General features: G+C 42.7%; 1 protein-coding gene across 2 annotated transcripts in view; it reads left to right on the top strand.

Annotated features, from left to right (window-relative positions):
* The first annotated feature begins 627 nt into the window (after window positions 1–627).
* sema4c (sema domain, immunoglobulin domain (Ig), transmembrane domain (TM) and short cytoplasmic domain, (semaphorin) 4C) overlaps window positions 628–26,273 on the top strand; it is a 118,608-nt gene continuing 92,962 nt past the window's right edge. For both annotated transcript variants that reach the window (XM_060907501.1, XM_060907502.1), the window contains exon 1: window positions 628–937. The gene's annotated coding sequence lies outside the window, so the exon portion shown is untranslated. The remainder of the gene's footprint in view (window positions 938–26,273) is intronic.

The raw sequence follows: 26,273 nt of genomic DNA on the forward strand, positions 1-26,273 counted from the left end.
GAGACAGACAGAAAGAGAGACAGAGAGACACACAGAGACAATCTAAGAGAGAGAGCAAGACAGGCAGAACAAGAGAGACACAGAGACTCAGAGAGACAAATAAGGAGATAGAGAGAGACACAAAGAGACAGACAGAGAGACACACACCAAGAGTCTGAAAGAGACACAGGGAGAGACAGAGACACAGAGAGACAGAAAGAGAGAGACAGAGACAATCTGAGAGACAGAAAGAGAGTGCAGGAGAGACACAGAGACTCAGGGAGAGAGAAAGTGAGAGCTGTCCTTTTTCCGAATAAAACCTTGAACATGTCTATATTAATAAACACACATTAAACCGTAAACAAGTGACGCTCGCGCGCCTCCCAAACCCCGGTTTAACCTCGGAGTCACGTGGTGTCCGGGGTGTTCACGGGGTCCATTATATTTGGGCGGAGACGCGTTTCCGTTTCACCGGTGCGCCGCCGCGCGCGCCTTTGTTTCTTTTCTCGGTGATTTAATGTTCTGAGGCGAGGGGGCGGGGCTGCGGGGCGGGAGCCCACTCATCACTCTGCGCGTGTGCCTTCGCGTATCTGTGCGCGCGCGCGCGTTCTCTCCTCCCTCCCTCCCTCCCTCCCTGAGCGCGAGCCCCGGAGAGGAGACACGGAGCGGAGAGTCGGTGCGGACCCGCTGCATGCATGCGCGCGCGCTCTGGAGACACCAGTTTGTGCGGCTCGGTTCGGTTCGGTTCGGCTTTTATTTCCGTTCCGCGTGAGGATGATGAGGACAGCGAGCGCGTGAGTGAAATAAACCCACCGGCACACGCGCACCGATCGGATCGGATCTGACCCGCTCGCGAGAGGAACTCCGGCTTTGGATCGGGAGAGAGAGAGTGTGTGTGTGTGTGTGTGTGTGTGTGTGGACGGGCTTTGGCTGTACCGGAGCGGCGGAGCGGTGCACGGTGAGTTTGTGCGTAAAGCGCGAGCCCTGATGCATTTTGCATTGTTTGTTTTTATTTTTCTTTCTTTCTCAGATAAACATAAACATAAACACATCCCTGTGTCCCGCAGCATGTCGGGCGGCGGTCCGGGAGTTTTGCGCTCAATTTATTTTCAACTTAAAGTTCTCCCGGTCGCAGTGCAGCTCGCGCGCATCCACACCGCGCCCGGAGGCGGCGGACAGCCCGGTGCAGCGCGCGCGTTAGGAAACGCACAACTATTTAACATGCAAGCTCGGTTTTAAATATCCGCGTTTCCGCTGTTTGCACAGAGCTGCATCCTCTCCCTTCTCACACTCCACTGGGCTTGGATTAATGCTGTGTGTTGGTTTGTTCATCGGGTTTGAGGTTCATTTCCCTAAAACGTTAGATCGTGTGCGTGGTTCTGCTATCACTGGCAACCCAAACCAAACGACTTTATAGCTTTTCTGTGACTATTGAGATGTAAGGCGTGTTTCCTGCACTTCTAATTCAGCAGAGAGACAGAAATAAGAGACTTTCCTGATTTCTGTTCCTTCTGTTCAACATAGTGATGTTTGATATCTCTGGCAACCTAATGCATGCAAAAGGTTTCCTGTCACTGATTTACTGATGAAATGTCTAGATCTATCTTTTTATGTTGACTCTTTTCTCCCTAATCCTGGATATCGGTTGAGTTTTGATTCCACTGGCAACCTAAAGGGTACAAAGGGTTCCAGTATTGATGTGTTCAGTGAGTAGTTTTGCCTACTAAGCTTGCATTCTGCTGATATTTCATACATCTGGCAACCTTCACCATATAAATTGCTTCATATAAGATTCATTGCTTACATGTAACATAAGCCTTTAATTATTTTAATTATTTGTTTTGACAGATGGGGTTTTTTTGTTCATGCTTAGGAAATTGTTTCCCTTGAGGTTGAATTAGTAAGCCACTGGCAACCTAATGCTATACAATGTATTTAATAGGTGATTATAGTTAAAATATTTTCGAAACAATCTAACCATGGTGTCGCCTATTGTGGGTGATATTGGTATACCTGGCAACCTGTGCTAATGGCTTTCTGTCACTGAGTGTCCCCTTGTTATAGCTTTAGGTATTTAATGTCATGTTTTACATGCAGCTTAAAATTTGTTTTTCCTTCAGACTGACATTTAGTACAACTGATAACCTAAATCATACAAATGGTGTAACAGTCTTGTTAATACTTCTATAAGATAAATACCTTCAGGGTTATATTTCATATCACTGGCAACATAAACTGGTGTAGGTTTGTGTCACTGGTTAAATATAAAGTGGCATATATGTATTTAAAATTTATTTTTATTTCTAAGCACTTGCAAAGAGAGGATGCTTGTTATTTCTAGAAGTTGATATTTGATAACACTGGCAACCTAAATTATATCATGTAAAAATTGTAATAGCTCTGTTAATTTTTCTGTCTTTCTTAAAGATTCTGATAAAAAGATTTCAGAAAATGTTGTCTTCTGGGTTATATTTCATATCTTTGGCAACCTAAAACATACAGAAATATTTATATTGTTTTTTTTTAAACAACTGATTTAAATATACTATAACAGTTTTCGATTTACTGAGATTTTGGATTTTAAGTGCTTTAACTAGTAATTTCTTGAAACTTGATGCATGGCTGTGGAGATATTTGGTATAACTGACAACCTAAAAGGGTTGAATATGGTGTTTGTGTCACTGCTGGGACGTAGTGAACAGCTTCTATTTCTCTTTTTCATTTTCAGAGAATGCTTTAAGAAGATTTTGCGTCTCAGTGGGATGATATTTAACACCACTGGTGACCCACATCACTGAAAATGCTTGTTAAGAAGAGAAGTTCTTGATGAAATCATTTGTCGTAACATGATAAGTTTATGGAGGAATGAAGGAGAGGGGTCGAGTGTGTGTGTGTGTGTGTGTGTGTGTGTGTGTGTGTGTGTGAAGACACTAATGGGCCTTTTCCACTACCCTTTTTCAGCTCACTTCAGCCCAACACGGCTCGCGTTTCGACTACCTCAGAGCAGCACGACTGAGCTCACTTCAGCCCTGCTCAGCACCCAAAACTCGCACGGTTTTGGAGTGGGGCTGAAGTGAGCCCAACCGAGCCGAGTGGGGCTAGGGGCGTGAGCAGACACTCCCCTGTGCACTGATTGGTGAGGAGGAGTGTCCTCACATGCCCACACACGCCCTGCGAGCACGCTGGGATCTGTAAACACTGTAAACCCGGAAGAAGAAGAATTCTCTTTCTGAAGCCTTATGCGCCTCGCCTCATCTATACGCTCTTGCCAGTATCTGTTGGCGTTGTCGGTGACAACAAGCCACAGCACCAAGACCAGCAACACTAACGACTCCATGTCCTCCATGTTTATTGTTTACTATCCGGGTTGTGAGACTACCGCTTAAAAGATCACTGATGTCACTGTTTGCGCCGCCTAACGACATCACGTGACGTCCACCCACTTTCGCTAACTCCACCCAATGTGTCCACCCACTTCCAGCCAGCACGGTTCAGCGCGGTTGTAGTCGAAATGCAACTCCAACAGCCCCGCTCAGCTCGACTCAGCACGGCACGGCTCAGCCCGACTCAGCCGCGTTGGTAGTGGAAAAGCGGCATAAGAGTGGAAGGAAGCTGGTGTGTTTCCTCCTCACACTGAAGATGCAAGAGTCTATTGTTCATAGTATATTTATGATTCACGCTTAAAAATCCGGCCACGTCCCAAACGGCTTCGTCGTGCCTTACTGGGGATCAGTGAGAAGTGAGTGTGAGTTTGAACAGAGGGACATGAGGTCGTCCAGCGTGAAAGCTTTAAATTCAGCTGGTTAGGCACAGCTCAGCAGGGCTTCATACACACACACACACACACACACTCCCTCTCTTTCTCACACACATACACTCTCTCTCTCTCTCTCTCTCTCTCTCTCTCTCACACACTCACTCACTCACATACACTCTCTCACACACACACACACTCTTTTTCTTTCTCTCTCTTTCACACACACACTGACTCTCTCGACCCCCTGTCAGTCCAGATGTTCAGCTTATCCATTCAGAGTCGATACATCTCCTGCAGCTTCCATCTTCTCACTCTCGCACCACAATGGACTCACATCCTGCTTAAGCTTCTTCACCCATATGGGATAAAAATGACACGGGCGGAGAAACAGGGATCCAGGAAATCCAGGAATCGGTGTCTGTTTCCCACTTCCTGTCTGAATCATTGACTCCACAAATGGCGTCGAATTAAAAACGACAGACTCTCTTCTCTCGCCCATTAAATGACCAAACTGAGAGCTGGATTCAGACTAAACGTGATAATTATCCCCTTTTTTTAGCTTCCGTGCTGTTAAATTTGCATTCAGTTCTTTTTCCGGAACAAGGCGGGACCTTAATGTGAATTAAATTAAGATTCTGGATGGAATTTTATACCACTGGCAACCTAAAAAAACTTTATTAAAAATGTAGGATATTTAAATCCCTGGCAACACAATAGTCTGTATTTGAATATGTAAATGTTTGTTTGCAAAATATACTACATGCTACGGGTCGTGCAGTTATCGGAAAACAGTCAACAACCGGGTCGTGTCGTAAGGCAGAGTTTCATGACAATATTTTATTGATTAAAAAAAGCGTAGTTATTTCATTTGTTTATAGTTACATACGACGTTATGTGACGTTCTACGAAACACGTTATACAGTCGTAGCTGTAACACACGCATTCGTTCCCTCACCAACCTCCGGATTTTTTTTTCCTCAGATTTTGATTGAAACCACAAGGAAAAATTTAGACAGAAGAATTTGTGACGACTTTAGCGGTCAAGCGTAGCCATTCTTAGGGCCCCTGCATGCTCTTGCGACAAGGCTTTCGCAGATAGCTTTTCGCAGACAGTTGTAATTTATCGTTGAGCGGGGAGTAATAGGCGTGCGCGATGTTATTCACCGGCACAACGCAAGGGGGCGCGAAGTCGCTAGGAGTAGTTGGTGGGTGTGGTTAGTGGAGTGTTTATCCTCCGATTACTTATAATGACTAGAACTTTTTTTTTATAATGACTAGAACTTTTTTTTTTTATAATGACTAGAACTGGAGTCGTATAGATGTACATACTTCCTCAATCAACCGCTCTTCATGCTGCTCCATCTTCGCTCGTGTTTTTAAAAATGGCGGTCGTGAAAACAAACCAAACCGGGAAAGTAGGGAAGCGGAAGTGCGTGTACAGCGGATGTAGAGTGGACCAATCAGAGCCCTCTTGTCTGCGACGCTGTCTGCGAGGCTTCTGCGGTGGTCACAATTTTTGGGAGGTGCGCGCAGAGCGTCTGCAAAGGTGGGGGGGCTACGCAGACGCTGTCTGCGACGCTATCTGCGAGGACTGGGTTGTCAGCATAAATTGGCCATTAGCTGTTCAGCTTCTCCAACATGCTAACTTGCAAACGAATGTCATGTATAACAGGATTTTCGTTTGCATGGAAATGTTGGTGTGACTCAAAAAAGACACGGTCTTCAGGTTTTTAAAAGATAACGCGGCAAGTCAACGTGAAATCCTCATGCCGTTTTGTTTTCCGTGATGTTGATCGCTGATCGCTAATCCATCCAGTGTGCGTTGGCGTGTGAAAAGCCAGTTTGAGCGAGTTATTGAATTACTGCGCTGGAACAGATGTTCATCTCTCAGTTCTCATTGTGATTAGCGTCGTGTGTGTGTGTGTGTGTGTGTGAGAGAAAGACAAACTGCTCAGAAGTTACTCAACAACTGTTAGCGCTAACTCGCAAAGTCACAAACAGTTAGCGGCTCACTAACCCTCGCGGTGAGTGTGTAATGTTCATGAGTGGAGACGAATCAGCTGGTGGCTCGGATGCCGCATCTTACATAACACATCTGTGTGTGTGTGTGTGTGTGTGTGTGTCTTCATCATCATATGGTGTGGGATTATGTTGCGGCGTCCCTGCTGCATTACGGTACCGTGCCTGCAGCTAGCTTGCTGCTCTCGACACTTCCAGCTTCATCCCTCATTAGGCCTTCTTCTTTCCCTTCATTCGCTCGGAGCACTACGTTCCCTCACTCTTTCTTTACCTCCGACAGATCTGTTCCTCTCCATTTCTCTTTCTCTCTGTGTGTGTGTGTGTGTGTGTGTGTGTGTGTGTGTGTGAGCGAGCTTCCCTCCGGAGTAGAAAAGAACTGTGTTAGCTTCACAATGTGACTCCAGGTTGGACTGTGAACAGTTTAAAAGCCTTTTTCGTGAAACAGAAGCATGTTAACGTACACAGAGCCCCAGTATGCTAACAGTTTAGCATGTTAGCATGTCTGACAGATCATTGTTCGTGTAACCGGTGAGGTTTGGTGAAGCTTTAGCAGACCTGGCGTCACAGTGCTTCATTCAGCGATCATTTAGCAAAGCTTAGTGATTCAGCATGTTAGCCTAGCTGAGGAAACACATTAGCGTGTTAATAGATAGAAGTGTTTTAGCAAACCTAGTTATCCGAGTCCAGTTTGGTTTTGGGACGAGACTTTTAAATCTTACACCAGGTTAGGATTTAGGACTGCATGAAAAAAAGCTGTTTGGATGAAATGTTGGTGCATTTTGTTTTATGAAGTTGTCGTGTTTTTCTGTGTTAGCCATTTAGCAGGAAGAAGCGTGCTAGCATTTCTGAGGAAGCGTGTTAGTGTGGTCAGTGGATCTGTTTTGAATTTAAGACTTGAATAAAAATTTTGTAAAATAAAAATCTGTCCTAAAAGAACAGAAGTGTGTTGGTGAGTTAGCGCATTAGCATCTCTGGGACCGGTTGGATTTAGGACCGTGTAACAGATGTTTGTATGTGACGCTGATGTATGTGAGATGGATGCAGCTCTCGGTGGTGGTGACTGTGTGAGAGATGTGAAGAGGGAGATCATCTGGCAGCACTGAGAGACATGAGGAGGAGGAGGAGGATGGTGGTGATGATGATGATGATGATGATGATGATGATGATCAGTGGTGTGTTCAAGGTGCAGGTTGAAGTTCTCACACAGCATGAGCTGACCTTCACTCCGCTCAACACACTGGCAACCTTCCAGCTCCCTCTTCCTCCCTCTCTCTCTCTCTCTCTCTCTCTCTCTCTCTCGCTCTCTCATTCCATCTGTCTCTCTCTCTCTCGCTCACTCTCCCTCTCTCTCTCATTCTGTCTGTCTCTCTCTCTCTCTCTCTCTCTCTCTCTTGCTCGCTCTCCCTCTCTCTCTCATTCTGCCTGTCTCTCGCTCTCATTCTGTCTCTTGCTCTCTCATTCTCTCTCACATTCTCTGTCTCTCTCTCATTCTGTCTGTCTCTCGCTCTTTCTCTCTCTTGCGCTCTCTCTCTCTCTCTCTCTCTCTCTCTCTCTCTCATTCTGTCCCTCACTGTCTCTCTGTTGCTCTCATTCTGTTGCTGTCTCTCTCACACACACATTCCCTCATTCTGTCTGTCTCTGTCTGTGTCTCTTTCTGTCTGTCTCTCCCTCTCTGTCTCTCTCTCTGTCTGTCTGTCTCTCGGTTTCTCCTTCTCTCTCTTTCTCTTATTCTGGCTCTCTTGCTCTCATATTCTCTCTCTCTCTCTCTCTCTCTCTCTCTCTCTCTCTCTCTCTCTCTCATTGTGTCAGTCTCTAACTTTACCTGTTTTGTCTCTTTCTCCTTTATTCTGTCTCCATCTCTGTTTCTCTCTCTTTCTCTCATATATTCTCTCTCTCTCTGTCTAACTCTACCTGTCTGCCTCTCTCCTGTCTCACTTTATCCACTCTGTCTCTCTTTTCTTGTCTTTCTCTCTCACACACTTGTCTCTTTTGCTCTCATGTCTTTCTTTCTTTCTTTCTTTCTTTCTTTCTTTCTTTCTTTCTTTCTTTCTTTCTTTCTTTCTTTCTTTCTTTCTTTTCAGCTTAGTAAGTTAAGTTTTTTCAGCATGACTAACAGGCTTTCACAGCACGTCTGTTCCCAAACCTCGTCTTTACAGACTGGGAATACAAAAGAAAAAAGAAATACTACTACTACTAACAAAAAAATCGCTTCTTTTTTATGTCCTCTCTCTCCTTTTTTTTGTCTTTCTCTCATGGTTTCTCTCCATCAGTGAGTGGGTGGATGGACCAGGAGACACTCTGTGGATGGAGACTGTGTGATGTTTAGGTAAGGGATGGGGGAAGTGTTTTAAAAGTAAATAAAGGCGTGTGTGTGTGTGTGTGTGTGTGTATGAAGAGGCAGAACCGAGCTCATTTAACCCTCCCCCAGTGGTGCATGTGCACATGTGGCAGAATGTGGCGCCTGTGTGTGTGTGTGTGTGTGTGTGTGTGTGTGTGTGTGTGCGCGTGCACAGCTGGGAGCCAGAGGTGAACAGACACATCAACACGTATCTGTGAAAGTGTGACAGTGCTGTCCCTTCCATTAGCTCACACACACATGCGTGGGGCCACACACACACGGCTCTGCAGTATCTTATCAGTCTGCTGATTGAGGAGCCGTTTAGCGCCGTAGCAGTCCGTCTCACACTCGAGATCTTCTCCATCGCTGCTTTTTCACTGTGAACTGATAAACGTGAAATTAGCATATAAAAAACTAGCCAATGTCAGGACATGGCAGTAATTCAAGCAGATTTGACGTCATTTTTACCCTCACATTTAAACCAGTGTGTTTGGGGGTGTGGCCTGCTTTTGTTTCTGAAGTTCCAGTAAGAAATCAGAATTATTAATCCCCGGAGGGAAATTCAAATTTGCTACCAAGAAATGGTTTTATGTGAACACTCTAACTCTCTACGTTACTGTAAATGATCATCTGCTTTCTCACACACACACACACACACACACACACACACACACACACACACACACACACACACACACACAGAGTGTTTGGTCCATGTGAATAAAACCCTGGTAAGCGTCTTGGTCCAAGTGGCCTTGGGCTGCCTCTATTGCAGTGAGAAAGCGATTTGACTCAGAATCGACTCAGAGTCTGAATCAACTGTTGGAAGCTTATTTGCAAGTGATTTGAATCTGAATCGACTCTGAAATGAATGAATGAAGGAATGAAGGAAGGAAGTCTGCTGCAGTGAGAACGTGATCTGACACTGAATTGACTCTGAATCAAATATGAATCAACTCCAAGAAGTCGACTGTAGTGAAAAAGCAACTTGACTCTGAATCTCAGTCGACTGAAGAAAGTCTACTGCAGTGAGAAAGTGATTTGACTCTGAATCAAATCTGAATCAACTGCAGGAAGTCTATTGCAGTGAGAACGTGATTTGACTCAGAATCGAATCAGTATCTGAATCAACTGCAGGGAGCCTTTTTACAAGTGAGAAAGTGATTTGAATCTGAATCGACTCTGAACAGAGTGAAGGAAGACTACTGCAGTGAAAAAGTGATTTGACTCTGAATCAAATCTGAATCGACTGAAGGAAATCTACTACATTGAGAAAGTCATCTGACTCTGAATTGACTGAATCAAATATGAATCAATAGCATGAAGCCTCCTGCAGTGAGAAAGTAATCTGACTCTGAATCAAATCTGAATCGACTAAAGGAAATCTACTGCAGTAAGAAAGTGATTTGACTCTGAATTGATTCTGAATCGACTGTAGGACATGAACAAAATTTTTGTGTGTGTGTGTGTTTAAGTTGCGGCATTTTTTGTCGATGCCAAGTTGAGCCAAGGGACAGAGCCGTAGTGCTACAGAAGCGCTGTGTTATAAACACTGGATTTGATACATAAAATGTTTTAATTAGGATTTTTTTTATAATTATCTCATAATTTTCTATCCTTTTAGAAAAAAAAGCCTAAACATAAATCTCTAACTGTCTCCAGCTCGGGCTTGTTACGTTTATACATGAGAAGATGATAAAATCCACTTGACTTGACCTTCAGAACTGATTGACAGGACAGTTACATGGAAATATCAGTTCTTGGTATCGACCGCTAGCATTTGATGTAGCGCTGTGCTGAGGTTTGGATTACCGATTCGGCGGCCTGATCTTGCTGTGTGTGTGTGTGTGTGTGTGTGTTGGCTTGCATGTGGAGCTCTGTGTGTGTGTGTGTGTGTGTGTTTGCATCGGCCCTTGCTTATTGATGATGAATTCCGGGGCTAAAACGTTGGCAGTGTGTGCGTCTGCTTTAATCAGCCATCTGCTCTGTCAGCCCGAGGCTGTGCTAATAAGCATTTCTCTCCAAAGCAGTGCATGTGGTTTCTATGTGTTTGTGTAGATATATATGAGTGTGTGTGCGCGCGTGTGTGATTTTGTTTACCCGAGTGTACACACAGGGCTTGTTTTGTTGAACTGAGCTCGTCTTTTTGATTGGGTCTGTTCAGAGGATCTCCTCATGTCTGCAGGTAGAAAGCTGGACTGCATTAAACTTCTTGTGTAGTCTGGAGATGCGTGTTTACAGAAATGCACTTGTTTTCCCCATCTGACTTCCTGCCTGATTTCTTCATCTTTCCATGATATCCTTACAGATTAATGTGATTTTATTGAACACCTTATTCAGCGAGCTATATTCAGAATCTCATTTTTAAGCTAGCTGTTTTATTTATTTACTTACTTACATACATACATATGGCATTCAATTGATCTGGCACTCTCACTATTTGCTAGTCATACTTACATTTAGCTAACATTAGCTAGCTATGTGTAGTACCTTTATTGTATTTCGATATTAGCTAGTTATCCTTATGTTTAGCTAATATACTTCTGTAGCAAGCCCTTACTCTAATGCTATATATATTACTCTGTCTCTTATTTTAAGCAATCTGTATTTAATATGGGCAGCACGGTGGTGTAGTGCTTAGCGCTGTCACCTCACAGCAAGAAGGTCCGGGTTCGAGCCCCGTGGCCGGTGAGGGCCTTTCTGTGCGGAGTTTGCATGTTCTCCCCGTGTCCGCGTGGGTTTCCTCCGGGTGCTCCGGTTTCCCCCACAGTCCAAAGACATGCAGGTTAGGTTAACTGGTGACTCTAAATTGAGCGTAGGTGTGAATGTGAGTGTGAATGGTTGTCTGTGTCTATGTGTCAGCCCTGTGATGACCTGGCGACTTGTCCAGGGTGTACCCCGCCTTTCGCCCGTAGTCAGCTGGGATAGGCTCCAGCTCGCCTGCGACCCTGTAGAACAGAATAAAGCGGCTACAGATAATGAGATGAGATGAGACAATCTATATATATAAGTGCTGTCAAAGTTAACGCGATGTTAACGCGATCTCAATTTAACGCGATTTAAAAAAATAGTGCCGTTAACGCAAATTCTAATTTGGCCCTGCGAGTCACCCGTAGTTCCTGCTGAGGCTCGTCGCGCGCTGCGTTTAACTGTACCAACAGGTTTACCATCCAAACGAGATTTCCTGCTGAGGCTCGTCGCGCGCTGCGTTTAACTGTACCAACAGGTTTACCATCCAAACGAGATCACATGGGATTACCTTTCACAGGTGAGACTGGAAAAATACTTTTCAATACTTTTCCTTCAGTCTTCAGTTTCCCAGCTCATCTCCACCGGGGGGGTGTAGAGTTATAAGCAGTGAGAATTAGAGAATACAGTGCCACACTATGATGAACGTTTTTGAACGTATGATGAATGTTTTTATTTTTGTTATCTGTTTTTTTTCTTCTTTTATGGCAAATACTTCTCTTCAAAAGAAACTAATGAGTAAAATAAAACATTTATTTTATTTTCACAGTGATATGCACTTTATTTTTCATCCCTTGGTTTTCTCATCTAATATGGAAGTTATGGATGTCATGTGGCTGTGACAAGACGTGTTATGCTCTGCAATAAAAAAAAAAACAACATTGGTACAAAGCAAGCCCATTCACTTTTTTATGCTGATAAGAGAATTACAATAGTTTTTCATGTGACAAAAATGTGTGATTAAATTGCGATTAATCGCGAGTTAACTATGACAGTCACGACATTAATCGCGATTAAATATTTTAATTGCTTGACAGCACTAATATATATATATATATATATATATATATACACAGGCTTTTGTCTAAACGGGGGAACAGGGGCGCTGCGTCCTCTTACTCTCGGCGTGCGCCCCCTTACCGACTCCGTGAAAACATCCCAGCAACACTACATGACAATGTGTCTGATCATCAAATGCATTATAATTGGTCCAAAAATATTCCAATCATAGTAGATACACCGCCAGACGGTGCAAAAACAATCCGAATTGGCGTTTTCCAGACTGAGGCGCCATGTTGTTTAGTTGTTTACTTGTCGCGGCTGCTCTCGCGAGATTTGACATGGGTTACATACAAGGTCAGCTGACTTGTAGAGCGAGATTTCTCGAGACTGAATGACCTTTCACCCACCGGCGCAGGAGCTTTTGACAGAAGTAGTTCGCGAGTTGTTTTTGTTGACACTTGGGCATTTAAAGATGTCATCCCGCGGCACGAAGCGGAAGAAAGCCAAAGACTGTCCGGGGCAGAAGAAGATTAGGCCAAATAATAATAATAAAAAAAAAAAAAAGTGTTTCCGGTAACCCGACCGATCGAGAATTTCCGCATCGAAATTGCCGACCGTAAAGTTTTTATTACAAATTTCCCTCGATATTTTAGTGTAAGCGGCGTTAGTTTGTCATAATTTTTTGTTTCAACGCATTCAAGTTGTGAAAGAAACGATAAAAAGTAAAATGTTTCGCCACTTCTATCAGCCCTCCTCCATAAACTGAACCGAGCCGCCATTTTGAATCCTCATTCAAGGCTGTAATGCAAATTGCTTCCTTTTCAGTATACAAGTGCACTTCCATGGCAGGAAAAACACTACATTGTGCCGCCTATGTAGTCCCCTATTTATACAAATAGGAGTCATTCAGGATTCAGCCATGTTTTTGCTCGACCCAAGTTCTACAGTAGGCTAGGCGAGGCCGTCTGCTTTTAATGGAAGTAGCCTAGCCTAGGACGTTATTTTCACGTTATTTCTTGATAAGGTGTTTTCACGTTATTACATGAAAATATCATGAAATATCGCTTCCGTAGATCATAACTCGAACTCTCGCGATATTTTTTTTTTATTCGTTTAAAGATTTAAAACACTTATTTTATTATGATGTGTGGTATAAAGGATTCTGTGCCAAAATACTATTTTGTAAGATGTTTACTTGTGTTAATTTTTTCGAACAAAATAAAAAAAAATTAAGGAAAAAAAAACTTTCCTACCTACCGACCTTATTTTAGTATTTCATGTTACCGGAAACACACTTTTTTTTTTTTTTTTTTTTTTTGGGCCTTACTTCTTTCTTTTTCAATATTGACAGACAATTTGTTACAATTTCCCTCTCAGATAGCCTCAGAATGTCCCACTGGAGCATTTTTCAAAGGCTTTGCACGGTGGGGGGGCCAACCAACCGGCACCATCCCCCCCCCGCTTCGCTCCCTCGCCATGGTGAGCGCCCTCATACTAAATTTTTCTAGAAAAAACCCTGATATATGTGTGTGTGTGTGTGTGTATATATATATAATATATATTACATAGACGCGAGTGTTTTATCGGGAAATACGCCACTCGTCATTTTCATCCGAGGTCCATCCGGGACATGGGACATGGAGAACCAAAACTGTGACATAAAACTCTATCTGTGACTCCTGAGGAAATCGATGAGTGAGTTGTTTTGATAAATTTTGGGCTTTTTTGTGAATTTGTCGATATAATAAAAAGAAAATCAAACATTGGCTTGAAAATATGAAGTTTATCTTCTCGTGTCTGAAAAATGTGATTTTTCAACGAAATACACTGCAGATCTGAGAGACATATTTAAATAATATTGGCTGGCGTTGAGCGGTCTGTCAGATATATTCCATTCAGCTAGCATGATGCTGAACGAGTCGAAGACAAGTAGCTGAATGGAATATTGACCACGAAATGGATAGACCATGAAAAAAAGCTATTATTATTATTATTATTATTATTATTATTATTATACAAGGGTAAGTCAAAGTTCTAAGACAAACTGAAAAAAAATCTTTATTTATGAAAATAACAAAGCTATTTCTCTACATATCCTCCATTTAAGTCTAAACACTTCCGCAAGCGGTGTTTCCATCGGAGAATTCCTTCTTTGTAGAATTCTGGGGGATGTCTTTCACACCTTTTGAAACGATAACATCTGTCTTAGAACTTTTTGATGTACCCTCGTACATACATGCTCTCCTCATATCAGCATTCTCGAAGGCCAGTGCTAGCTTACCCACGACTTGGTGCTGTTAGCTCAGCAGTCCAGTTACCTTCTAGCCGGTGTAGTGTTAGCGCAGGCCAATGCTAGTGCAGTTAAGCCGAATATTATTATTATTATTTTTTTTTTCCCCCTGTGTGATTTACTTTGTTACTTTTTTAAAAGCAACATCGACAGCTATACACAACGGAGCAACCGGGCAGCCAAAATTCTCTCAAAATCTTCTGCTTTTAACGAAGCAAACCTGGCTACCATGTTTGTTTACAAATTGTCACAGTCCCTTGCTAGTGCAGAAGTTTTACATCTCCAACGTGTCTCTTTTCCAGTTTTTCGATGTCCATTGGTATGGTTTTCTCTTGTAAATATGCGTGAAGAATCTATAATGAAGTTTTGATAGCCTTTTGTGTGTTCAGCACATCTTTGTTTTCAGTTTTTAGCTTATTTATTTATTGCTTAATGATAGCATAGCTAATCCTAGCAGTAGCACTGATTAGCCGCCTTTTCTGTCTTTCCCAGCAGACAAAGAAATGATTCTGTGCATGCGCAGCAGAAATGTTTTGTCATTGGCTATTCGCATCAGCTCTGATGTGACGTCGTGTTGTCTTGCCAACGTGCAATATTGTAACAATATTGCACGCTCATTCTCCATTGAGTAGAGTGGTGTAATACACGTAGGATAAGCGATATGCTAAGAATATTGCATGCTATCAAACCAAATGAATGAAACCTGCTAGAAGGGAATAGAACACGTGTTTTTATTCCATCGAAAAAGCGTCCTGTATGGATAATAATTCCTGATATTTCACTCCAATGACATCATTCTCAGTGTTTTCCTGCTGACTAGACACGTGTTGTCAAAATGGTGGACCGGTTCAAAATTAAAATTCTTTTGATTAACTTGTGTATTTTTTGTGTGTGTGTGTGGATGTGTCCATATAATATAAAGAATATTACACGGTGGTGCGACGACATGAAGTTTATCTCCTCGTGTTGGAAATATTTTCGCTTGTTCATTTCACTCACTTGTGACATACACTCACCACTCGAAGATAAACTTCATATCTTTGTGTAAACATGTAACATCCTCTGTATAGTATCTTATTCTAATTGTCATGAATTGCTAGTCATCCTTATTTTGCTAACAAATGCCAATACTGCTAGCTAGATGCCGACATTAAATCCTGTATTTTATGCCACTCTTATGATTAGCCTCACTGTAATGCTAGCTTGTTTAGCCATAGGCAAACATTTGGGCAGCCATTTTAGAAGTTAAATTATTTCTGAGGACCGTCGTTTTTGGAAAGGATTTCAATGTATCCTCCTCCTGAAGAAAAAAAAAAACATAATTTTTACGACAACTTTCCCAGTTCCCATGACAGCCAGTCTCTTTCCCAAACCATATTCTATCACAGGAAAGAGTCAGTAACATAATTACACCACTTCTTGATATTGATATTGAGAAATTTCACCAACTGAGTCACGTACAGAGATTTCAACATCCAAAACGTCTTGTGGAAACTTGTAGATACGCAGTAAACGCTCAATTACATGTAACATGATACCGATAATATGGTAATGATACTGGTACTGATGATGTCATATCACCGCTTTCAAAATATTCAACGGAACAGAAAAGACAGATAAAAACAGCTTTAGATAGATCTCTCTCTCTCTCTCTCTCTCTCTCTCTCTCGCTTCCTCTTTGTCTCAGGTTTTGTCCAAAGTCCCTCCCACTTTGTAACTTTAATCCTTGTGGATTTCAGAAAAGGCAAAATGACTCAAATCCGCAGAGACCTTCTTGGATTTTCATCTCACTGATCTGTTGCGTGCCAACCACGACGTCTGTTTGACACTAAAACCGCTTTGAGAAACTTCATTGCTCAGATTAGCTGTCGAGTAACAACCCACTTATTAATGTGATTAATGTAGTGTTAGCTGGAGACATTTATGCTAGCTAGCTACCTCGTTTCTTGGATGTTTTTATACACGACTAGGTGGCGCTGCAAGCAGGCTTGGGAGCTTATGTGCTCGATGCCTTCAATTTGTACCACTGGCAATATAAATTGCATTGGCTAACCTTTTCGATTTGCTAGCTAGCTTGCTAACATTTGCTAGTAATGGTAGTTGACACAGAAACAAAACATTTGGTTTGAATGCAGTTAATATTTCTTTGCTAGTTATTAAATCGCCAGTAAGGATGTAACATAGCTATCTCGCTGGCTAGGTAGGTAGAATGTGAGTATTTCCTTGTTTAGTGTTATTTCTGGTCAAGTATTTTCTTTTTTTATGGATTTATATATGTAGCATAACTAGCTAGCTAACCCATTTACTTCAGTCTACATGACTTCACTCGACATAGACGTGTTTATATTTTGCTAAAATGATGAATTAGAGTTGTTTATTAATTTTGTCGTAAACAGTGCTGTCCATGTTAGACAAATGCTAGCTGTGCTTAGCGTCACGCTAACTATGGCAGCCTCCTTGATAAGAGGAATACAGGAAGAGGAGAGAAGCAGGGGGTACAGTAAACCCTGCACTCTGGGTTCTATAAACACTAAAAAATTCCCATGAAGAGGCAGTAACATCCCGTAAGAGACCGGGGCGATTTTGTGGATGAAAGTTGTCAGATAGTGAAGTGTATTTTATTTTGCCCGCAGTTCCTGAACATTTCTGGAGGTCGAGCTCGTTTAACTTTACTGTTCTTCCCTCGAATGATTTCTCTGAGGTCGAAAAGAGAGTGTAGTCATGGAGTGGGAGCAAACCGCTCGGACTTTCCACGAGAGTGTGTTTTTGGCTGTGTGGATGTGTGTGGTGGGGGAAGGGGAGGGGCCTATCCGTTTTTCCCCCCGAGTTCATGGTTTGTTTTAATGGCCGCCTTTTTTGGTATTGTTGTGTTCTTTTAAAGAACAACTTCCCGTGTGGCTATGCAGCTAACAGGAGGAAAGGTTGGAAACACACACACACACACACACACACACAGAGCCAAAAACACACACCCTGAGAGTGCACGTCCTTCGGGGCACTAGAAGGAGGAAGAAAGTAGGGGGGGGCACTTCTTACAGGAATACACTAATGCCCCTCGTCCTGTCCATAACACCCCACCACCACCCCCAAACTCCACCCACACTTATGGACCACAAATGGGCGGAGCTTAAATCTATCCTCGGGCGCTTCCTGTTGCTTTAGCTGATCGTCCAGATGCAGGAACAGCAGGGAGAAACACTGGCAGGACTGTTACATATATGTGTGTGTGTGTGTGTGTGTGTGTGTGTGTGTGTGTCCCTTCCCCACCCATGACCTTTGACCTGTACACCTCCTGTTGAGTTGCTCACACACCGCCACAGTAGGCCTTTCAGAAAGAAGGAAAAATAGAGAGAGAAAAGTGCTGAAATACAGGAGTGTGTGTGTGTGTGTGTGTGTGTGTGTGTGTAAGCTGTCAAAAGGGAGTAAAGAGAAAAATGTCAGAAAAACAGTGTGTGACATGGAGAGAAAGAAAGGAGGAAACAAAAAAATACTTAGAAATGGGGACATGCAGAGAACAAAAACCTAGACAGAAAAAGGTAGAGAGAGAGAGAGAGATGGAAGGACAGAAAAAGAGAGAAGAAGAGGAAGAAATACAAGATGAGGGATAGAGAGACAGGAAAAGGAGACAGACAAGGTAAGAGAGGGAGAGGAATTAAAACGAGAGATAGACAGATGTGATGAGAAAAACAGACAGACATGGAGAGAGAGACAGAATGAGGAAGAGAAAGAAAGGGATGTAGAGGCTGAAAAAAGAAGAGGTAGAGTGTTAAAAAGAGAGGCAGAGAAATGGATGGAGAGAGAAAGATAAATTTGGTAAGTGAGAGAGGTAAAAAAAGGAAAGTGAGAAATAAAGAAGGGATGAGAGGTACAGAGAGAGGGAGAAGGGGAGAGAGACAAGGAGAAGAAAGACGGGATAAAAGGTAGAGAGAGAGAGGAACAGAGAAACGGACAGAGAGAAAGAAATGGGAGCATAACGTGAAAGGAAAGAGGGAAGAATGAGAGACGTAAGGATGAGAGAGAGAGAGAGAGATGGAAATAATAATAATAAATACGGAATAAAAGTTAGGTGTAGAAAAGAACAGAGAGAACAGATGGAGAGAAACAGATAAATGGGAAGAAAAGAAGGACAAATAAAAAATGAGGCGAAGGATGAGGAGAGAGAGAGAGCGAGAGAGAGCGCATGTTTAAACTCTGGTGCTGTAATCCAGGATAAAACCACCAGCGATCAAAACATGCCATCAGTCTCTCTCTCTCTCTCGCTCTCTCTCAATCAATCCCTCCTTTCTCTCCTTCTCTCTCTCACTCCCTTGTTTCTCCCCTTCTGTTTCTCACTCTTTCTCTTCTTCTCTCTCTCTCTCCCTCTTCCTTTCTCTCCTTTTTGTTCGCTCTCTCTCTCGCTCCTTCTTTCACTCTTTCTCTCCTTCTCTCTCTTACTCTGTCCTCCATCTCATTCTCTCTCACCCTCCTTCTCTCTCTCACTTCTTTCTCTCACTCCCTCCTTTCTCTCCTTCTCTCTTGCACTTTTTCACTCTCTTCTCTCTCTGTTGCTCCTTCCTTCTTTCTCTCCTTTTTGTTCTCTCTCTCTCTCAATCAATCCCTCCTTTCTCTCCTTCTCTCTCTCACTCCCTTGTTTCTCCCCTTCTGTTTCTCACTCTCTTCTTCTCTCTCTCTCTCCCTCTTCCTTTCTCTCCTTTTTGTTCGCTCTCTCTCTCGCTCCTTCTTTCACTCTTTCTCTCCTTCTCTCTCTTACTCTGTCCTCCATCTCATTCTCTCTCTCACCCTCCTTCTCTCTCACTTCTTTCTCTCACTCCCTCCTTTCTCTCCTTCTCTCTTGTACTTTTTCACTCTCTTCTCTCTCTGTTGCTCCTTCCTTCTTTCTCTCCTTTTCGTTCTCTCTCTCTCAATCAATCCCTCCTTTCTCTCCTTCTCTCTCTCACTCCCTTGTTTCTCCCCTTCTGTTTCTCACTCTCTTCTCTCTCTCTCTCTCTCCCTCTTCCTTTCTCTCCTTTTTGTTCGCTCTCTCTCTCGCTCCTTCTTTCACTCTTTCTCTCCTTCTCTCTCTTACTCTGTCCTCCATCTCATTCTCTCTCTCACCCTCCTTCTCTCTCTCACTTCTTTCTCTCACTCCCTCCTTTCTCTCCTTCTCTCTTGCACTTTTTCACTCTCTTCTCTCTCTGTTGCTCCTTCCTTCTTTCTCTCCTTTTTGTTCTCTCTCTCTCTCTCTCTCTCTCTCTCTCTCTCTCTCTCTCTCTCTCTCCACGTTGGCAGTGTCCATATGGAACAGTTTATCTAGGAGCTGCAGTTTTTGTGCCCATTAAAGCCGACTTGCTTTAGGAAAGAAAGAGACACTCGGAGCAGAAGGAAAAATCCTCCACTTTATGAAAACCTCTTTATTACGATCGAGCCGAGCCACGGCAGCTCGGCCGACACTCAACCTCTTACTCTGTGTGTGTGTGTGTGTGTGTGTGTGTTGTTCACCCACAGATGTTCTTGATTTAGAGCAGCACACGTGGATCGTGGATCTAAACACACTGTTCAGACTTACGCACTTTACAACCGCTAGGCGTGACTGTTCAACGGTTATCGCGTTAAAGACATAAACATCATTTCAAACGTAAATAAAAATCGTTTCAAAAGCATTTCCTGAAGCGTATGTTTAAGTGCGTGTCAACTTATTTCTTAAAGCGCGTGTCAGTTTATTTCCGTGATTGGTTTCTTGGTATTATGTGCAATTTAAGAGATTTTTTTTTTAAATTTCTTTTTTCCTGCCATTTTCCTCAGAAGGGTTTGAGGTGGGCGGAGCTATGTTTGAGAATCAGCGACATCAGCAAACATTGTGTAGACATCAGAATTCGCAGCTAATCTCGGTGTCGAAGCTGGAGCTGGTTCAGGATACATGCTAACTTTTTTTTTAACAAAAACGGTTTGTTTGCGCTAATGTTATCAAAACTACTTCAAAGGAGTTTGTGTTTCATTAACGTCAAATCTGACTAAACGACACGAAAGACGACCGATTGTTGATGTAACTGTGTTTGGTTTGTAATGTGACCATTTGCAACAAATTATTTTTTTGAATGTGCGAGTAAAACGTTAGCCTTGACATGATTATCGCTGTTACTCCATGGTTTCCTTCAGCGGCGCTGTGGAAAAAACCCGAATCCTGATAAACACACATCAGCCGCAAGAGTGTGTGTGTGTGTGTGTGTGTGTGTGTGAGAGAGAGAGAGCACTCACCTTAGTACTTTAGTATGAAGGAAACAATCAATAAATCACATTAGCATAGAGACAGCGGAGGAGAGCTAATGGATGTGTAGGATACGTGTAGGTGTGTGTGTGTGTGTGCGTGGCATCCCCCACCTGAGGGAGCGTTTATTTTATGAATAACCGTACCATTACAATAGTGTGTGTGTGTGTGTGTGTTGGGATAATCAATGATGCAGCACAGGTGAAATTTGTCCACTCAGAAGGTTTATACACTCTCTCCCTCTCTCTCTCCCTCTCTCTCTCTTTTATATAATTTTCTTTCTTTCTTTCTTTCTTTCTTTCTTTCTCTTCATCTCGTTTTTTTTTTTATCCTTTCTTCTTTCACACCAACATTTCGGTCCGGATGGAGAGAAAGTTCTGAGAGACTCCGACTGTCTGGAAAGATGGTGGTGGAGAGAGCTGCTAAACACATTAGGAGAGAGAGACATAAGAAAAAACAGAGCTCAGATCTTCTATCTTTTGTCTGTAGAGGGTTACTCGTGTGTGTGTGTGTGTGTGTGTGTGTGTGTGGTGTGTGTGTGTGTGACTGCACAGTGTTAACCTTTCTCAATACGGCGGATCCTCACAGAAGCTCAATTAGTGGTTGATGCTAAGTATAAATAGATGATAATTACAGTCAAACGGATCCTTTTTTCAGTCATGTATCAACACATCTGAAGTAAATGTTGATATAAATGACAGTTTTACATCATTTCCACCTTCACCATGCTTTCACCTGTATATTTATTTCATATAAAAGATTTATAACGGGTGCTAAGAACAGCTAGCTACATGGTTAGCCTAATTTCCAGTCAGTGAACACTCATAATGTTAACTTTCTCAACATTTCTCAAGGGAATTTTGCGTAGCGGTTGATGCTAAGGCTATTCACTTTGTAGTTTTAGCTATATGAAGTGTTTTTTCAGTAATTTACCAACATATCTGAGGGACCTGTGGATATAAAGGACATTTCTGTCTCACTTCTACAGTCACTCTGCTTTTATATGGTCAGGAAAATAGACTTCACAGCTATAGATTAGCTAGCAAACTTGCTTTCAGACTAAGGTTATGGCAATCATATTGTGCAGTTGCCTAGCAACAGTTCTCTTGAGCTTACCCGTTTGATTTGTGCAACATCACTACTAAACAATGTCTGAATAATCTTATTGTTTTTCAGCTGCATGTTCTACACTGTGTGTGTGTGTGTGTGTGTGTGTGTGTGTGTGTGTGTGTTCTGACACACCCCGAATAAACTGAATAAACTGATATTAATGTTATTAGAACAAGAAACACACACACACACACACGCATCTGTTATCCCAGCGGCTCTCAACATCCTGCACAGCTGTGTGTGTGTGTGTGTGTGTGTGTGTGTGTGTGTGTGTGTGTGTGTGTGTGTGTGTTAGTTGATCAATAGCAAACTTTACCATGACATCACCACAACAATGTAGATTTTGTTAGCTTTTTAGCCGTTTCATTTCATAATTACAGTTTAACTAAGGTTAGCACTCTAGCTAGCAAGTGTAGCTATTTCTTTTTTAAATTATATAATAAAAGCAGGTCGGCACGGTGGTGTAGTGGTTAGCGCTGTCGCCTCACAGCAAGAAGGTCCTGGGTTCGAGCCCCGTGGCCGGCGAGGGCCTTACTGTGTGGAGTTTGCATGTTCTCCCCGTGTCCGCGTGGGTTTCCTCCGGGTGCTCCGGTTTCCCCCACAGTCCAAAGACATGCAGGTTAGGTTAACTGGTGACTCTAAATTGACCGTAGGTGTGAATGTGAGTGTGAATGGTTGTCTGTGTCTATGTGTCAGCCCTGTGATGACCTGGCGACTTGTCCAGGGTGTACCCCACCTTTCACCCGTAGTCAGCTGGGATAGGCTCCAGCTTGCCTGCGACCCTGTAGAACAGGATAAAGCGGCTAGAGATAATGAGATGAGATGAGATAATAAAAGCAGTATAATTAACATTAGCTGTCTGGCTAACAAATTTATCTACTGCTCATAATTATATAATAAACATAGTATAACTAATGCTAGCTAGCCGGCTAGCAAACTTAGCTACTATTCGTAATTATATAATAAACAGTATTAAGAATGATAGCTATCTGGCCAGCTAACTTAGATACTGCTTTTAAATTGTATAATTTAAAAAACAGTATAACTAATGCTCGCTATCCAGCTAGAAAACTTAGCTACTGCTTGTAATTATATAATAAACATAGTATAACTAATGCTAGCTATCCGGCTAGCAAAAGTAGCTACTACTTGTAATTTATATATTAATAAACATAATACAATTGTTCCTAGCTATTCGGCTAACAAACTTGGCGACTACTCATAATTATGTAATAAACTTGGTATAACTAAAGCGCAAACTTGGCGACTGCTCGTAATTATATCATAAACTTAGTATAGCTAATGCTAGCTATTCGGCTAGTAAACTTGGCTACTGCTTGTAATTATATAATTTAAAAAAACAGTATCGCTCATATTATCTAGCTAGCCAACTTAGCTACTACTTTTAAATTATATAATAAAAACAGTATAACTAATGCTAGCTTTTGACTAGCTACTACATAGTTATAATGTTAGCTAAACTAAACTGCTACATGTTTAGTTAATCATAACACATTATGCAATGTTGCATTTAGTTTATGTTGAGCTGTACAATGGGTCGACGCTACATGCGCGCGCGCACACACTATGTTGAGCTTGTACTTCCATCCTAATACCTTGTCTTTGCATTGCTGATCAGATGTGCACAAGGAAACAGGGAAAGTGTGTCCTTACAATGGGTCCCCACCCCACTCTTCACCCCCTATACACACACACACACACACACACACACACACACACACACACACACACACACACACACAGGTGGAAAGCAGGTCACACAGATTGCTGAGCTGGCCTGGCTGATGTTATTTATTAATAAGGATGACCTCATCTCATGCTGGCGCAGGGGCGGGCACACACACACACACACACACACACACACACACACACACACACACCTACTTTCCTATTTTCCAGGGTATTTTCATAATTCACCTAACTCATTTATTCTCTCTCTCTCTCTCTCTCTCTCTCTCTCTCTCTCTCTCTCTCTCTCTCATGTCTGTACTTTGTCATGCTCTGGCTTACATGAACAGTAGCAGGTGTCCTCTCGGATTCTCTGTGTGTGTGTGTGTGTGTGTGTGTGTGTGTGTAAGGTGACGTAGTGGTTTGGAGAGCATCGTCTCAGCTGAGTTCAGTCCAGTGGGATGTGCTGTGCATAAACATATGAGTTCATCAGAGCCTTACCTCACCACTGGGCCTGTGTGTGTGTGTGTGTGTGTGTGTGTGTGTGTGTGTCTGTGTGTGTGTGTGTGTGTGTGTGTGTGTAAGGGCTGGCACGATGTGTGCTTTCATGTGTGTGGGAAAGTGATGAAAAGAGGGCGTGGGTTTGCTTTCAGGTGTGTGTGTGTGTGTGTGTGTGTGTGTGAGAACATCCTATGTCCATGATAATATATGATAGATAGATTAAATCCATAAATATTGGCACCCCTCATGACAACTGACACGTGCAATTCAGCGTGTGAAATTGTTAACTTTTTTTTTTTAAATACACTATTCTTCCCCCCACAAGTAAGAGTTTGAAAAGTGTTGGCGCCCCATTTGGTGATGGCTCCCTTGAAATGTATAACCACATCAACACACTTTTATAAAATATTATAAATATTTTCTCATTTTGCTGGAGTAGAAAATTTGAATCCGTGTGTGTGTGTGTGTGTGTGATTTTTATAAAATCATTTTTGTTCATTTTCATGAAGGGTGCCAATAATTCTGGAGTTAAATGTAGACAGTGAAATAGGGAGAATGAGCAAGATTGAGAGAACAACAGAGCGAGGAGATTTGGAAATGTTTGTGTGATTCGTGTGTGTGTGTGACAGAGAGAGAGGGAGAGCGTAACGGAGGTTGTGATTGCTTTGTTGTCAGTGATGAGTAAAATATTCATACTCCTCTCACACACACACATTGCCATGGGGTTTTCTCTGAAGCAACTCACTTGAAAGCTTGGGCTACACACACACACACACACACACACACACACACACACGCACACACACAGAGGTAACACGCACCCTCTTCAGAATCTTCAGTGCACAAAGCGATGCCCAGAGCCAGTAACACCACCACCACACACACTAGTTTGCCAAATGAGCAGACCTATATTAACACTATTTTCAATAACAGTAATTGTGGACTTGTTTGAATCTGGGCTGTCATCTCATAACACCTCCCACACACACACACACACACACACACACACACACACACACACACACACATACATACACACACACAAGATTGTGTGTTAAAGAATATGTGTACAGACTAGCTTTCTTGGCAGGCTATTGCTGCTTCACCAACTGCAACACCAGGTGTTGGGCATTTCATAGATTTGCCCAGCACGCGCGCGCGCACACACACACACACACAGTGGCCTCGTTATTGAGTGAATAGCCTCCAGCATTCTCTGAGCCAAACTCCCTGCTAACAAGGCAGCTACACTCAACAAGAAACAGGATTTCACCACATTTGGATATTTACAGGAATATACACTCACTGGCCACTTTATTAGGAACAGCCGTACATCCACCTGCTGTTGTGTTTTGTGCAGTTCTGTAATCGGCCGATCCCTCGACAGCAGCACGATGCATCAAATCACACAGATACAAATCAAGAGCTTCAGTTAATGTTCACAATGTTCAAACATCAGAACGGGAAAAATTGTGATCTCAATTTTTGTGTGACTTTCTTTCACTGTGGTATGGAGCACTTGCATGTGACGTCACAGCCGATCCAGATTGTGACAGACGCCATCTTGTCGGTCAAACGCCATATACCGCCTTCTAGTTCTACTTCTGCTTTTACTTCTACCTTTTCTTCTGGAAAACCCTACTATATACAATTCTACTACAACGGCTGCGGCTACAAGCTCTCCCTACCTGTGCACGGTTTTTATGTTTTTTGTGTGTATTTTTGCGTTGTTCGTCTGTACCGGACTTCAATATCCACTACAACCGTATGGACTTACTGGACATTTGGTTTCCAGCAGAAAATGACAGTTTATAGCGATTTCCATCACATGCACAACATCCCGGACGAGATAGCGAGACCAGCGGGGTCTCGGTGGATTGTTATCAGAAGCAAAGCGAAGGAGGCGGCGCCGGGAGTGGAAGCAAAAGCGAGGCTGCAGAGCCGGCCTGTTGACTAAGCTCAGAAAACAGCCACTCAAACCTCCACTGCCAAGCCTCTACCTCTCCAACACCAGATCCATGTAAACAAGACGGACGATTTGGAATTACAGCTGGAATACTCAATACTTAAGTGACTTACCCATCCAATGAGGATTCTTGTTTACAAGATGCCACATCTGAGTCGCTGACAAATCCTGAATTTCTGTAAAGATAACTGTCCAGAGTTTTATAGGCACACAGTGCTTCACCACTGAACAGCGAGAGAAAGTTAATGAGGTAATTATACACGTCCGGGTATTCCGCTGGCAGTTCAAAATCCGGTCGTGAAAACTCCGTCCGGTAAGCCATAAGGGTCACTAATCTGTAGATCGTTTATTTTAGACATATATCTAGTTATCTGTTCATTAGAAAAATGAGCCGTGTAGTCTGTCGGTTGAAATTGATCCATTCTGTACACGAGTGCAGCAGTATTCAGCGGTGTTTTTGACCGACAAGATGGCGGTTGTGTACTTTCCGGTCATGTGACTGCAAGATCTCCTCTATAGGTGTTGGTTTGAGCCAGATGGACTGGTTTGAGTGTTTCAGAAACTGCTGATCTCCTCCTGGGGTTTTCACACACAACAGTCTCTAGAGTTTACACAGAATGGTGCAGAAAA

This window comes from Neoarius graeffei, chromosome 24 (genome assembly GCF_027579695.1).
Source record: "Neoarius graeffei isolate fNeoGra1 chromosome 24, fNeoGra1.pri, whole genome shotgun sequence".
NCBI classification, from domain to species: Eukaryota; Metazoa; Chordata; class Actinopteri; order Siluriformes; family Ariidae; genus Neoarius; species Neoarius graeffei.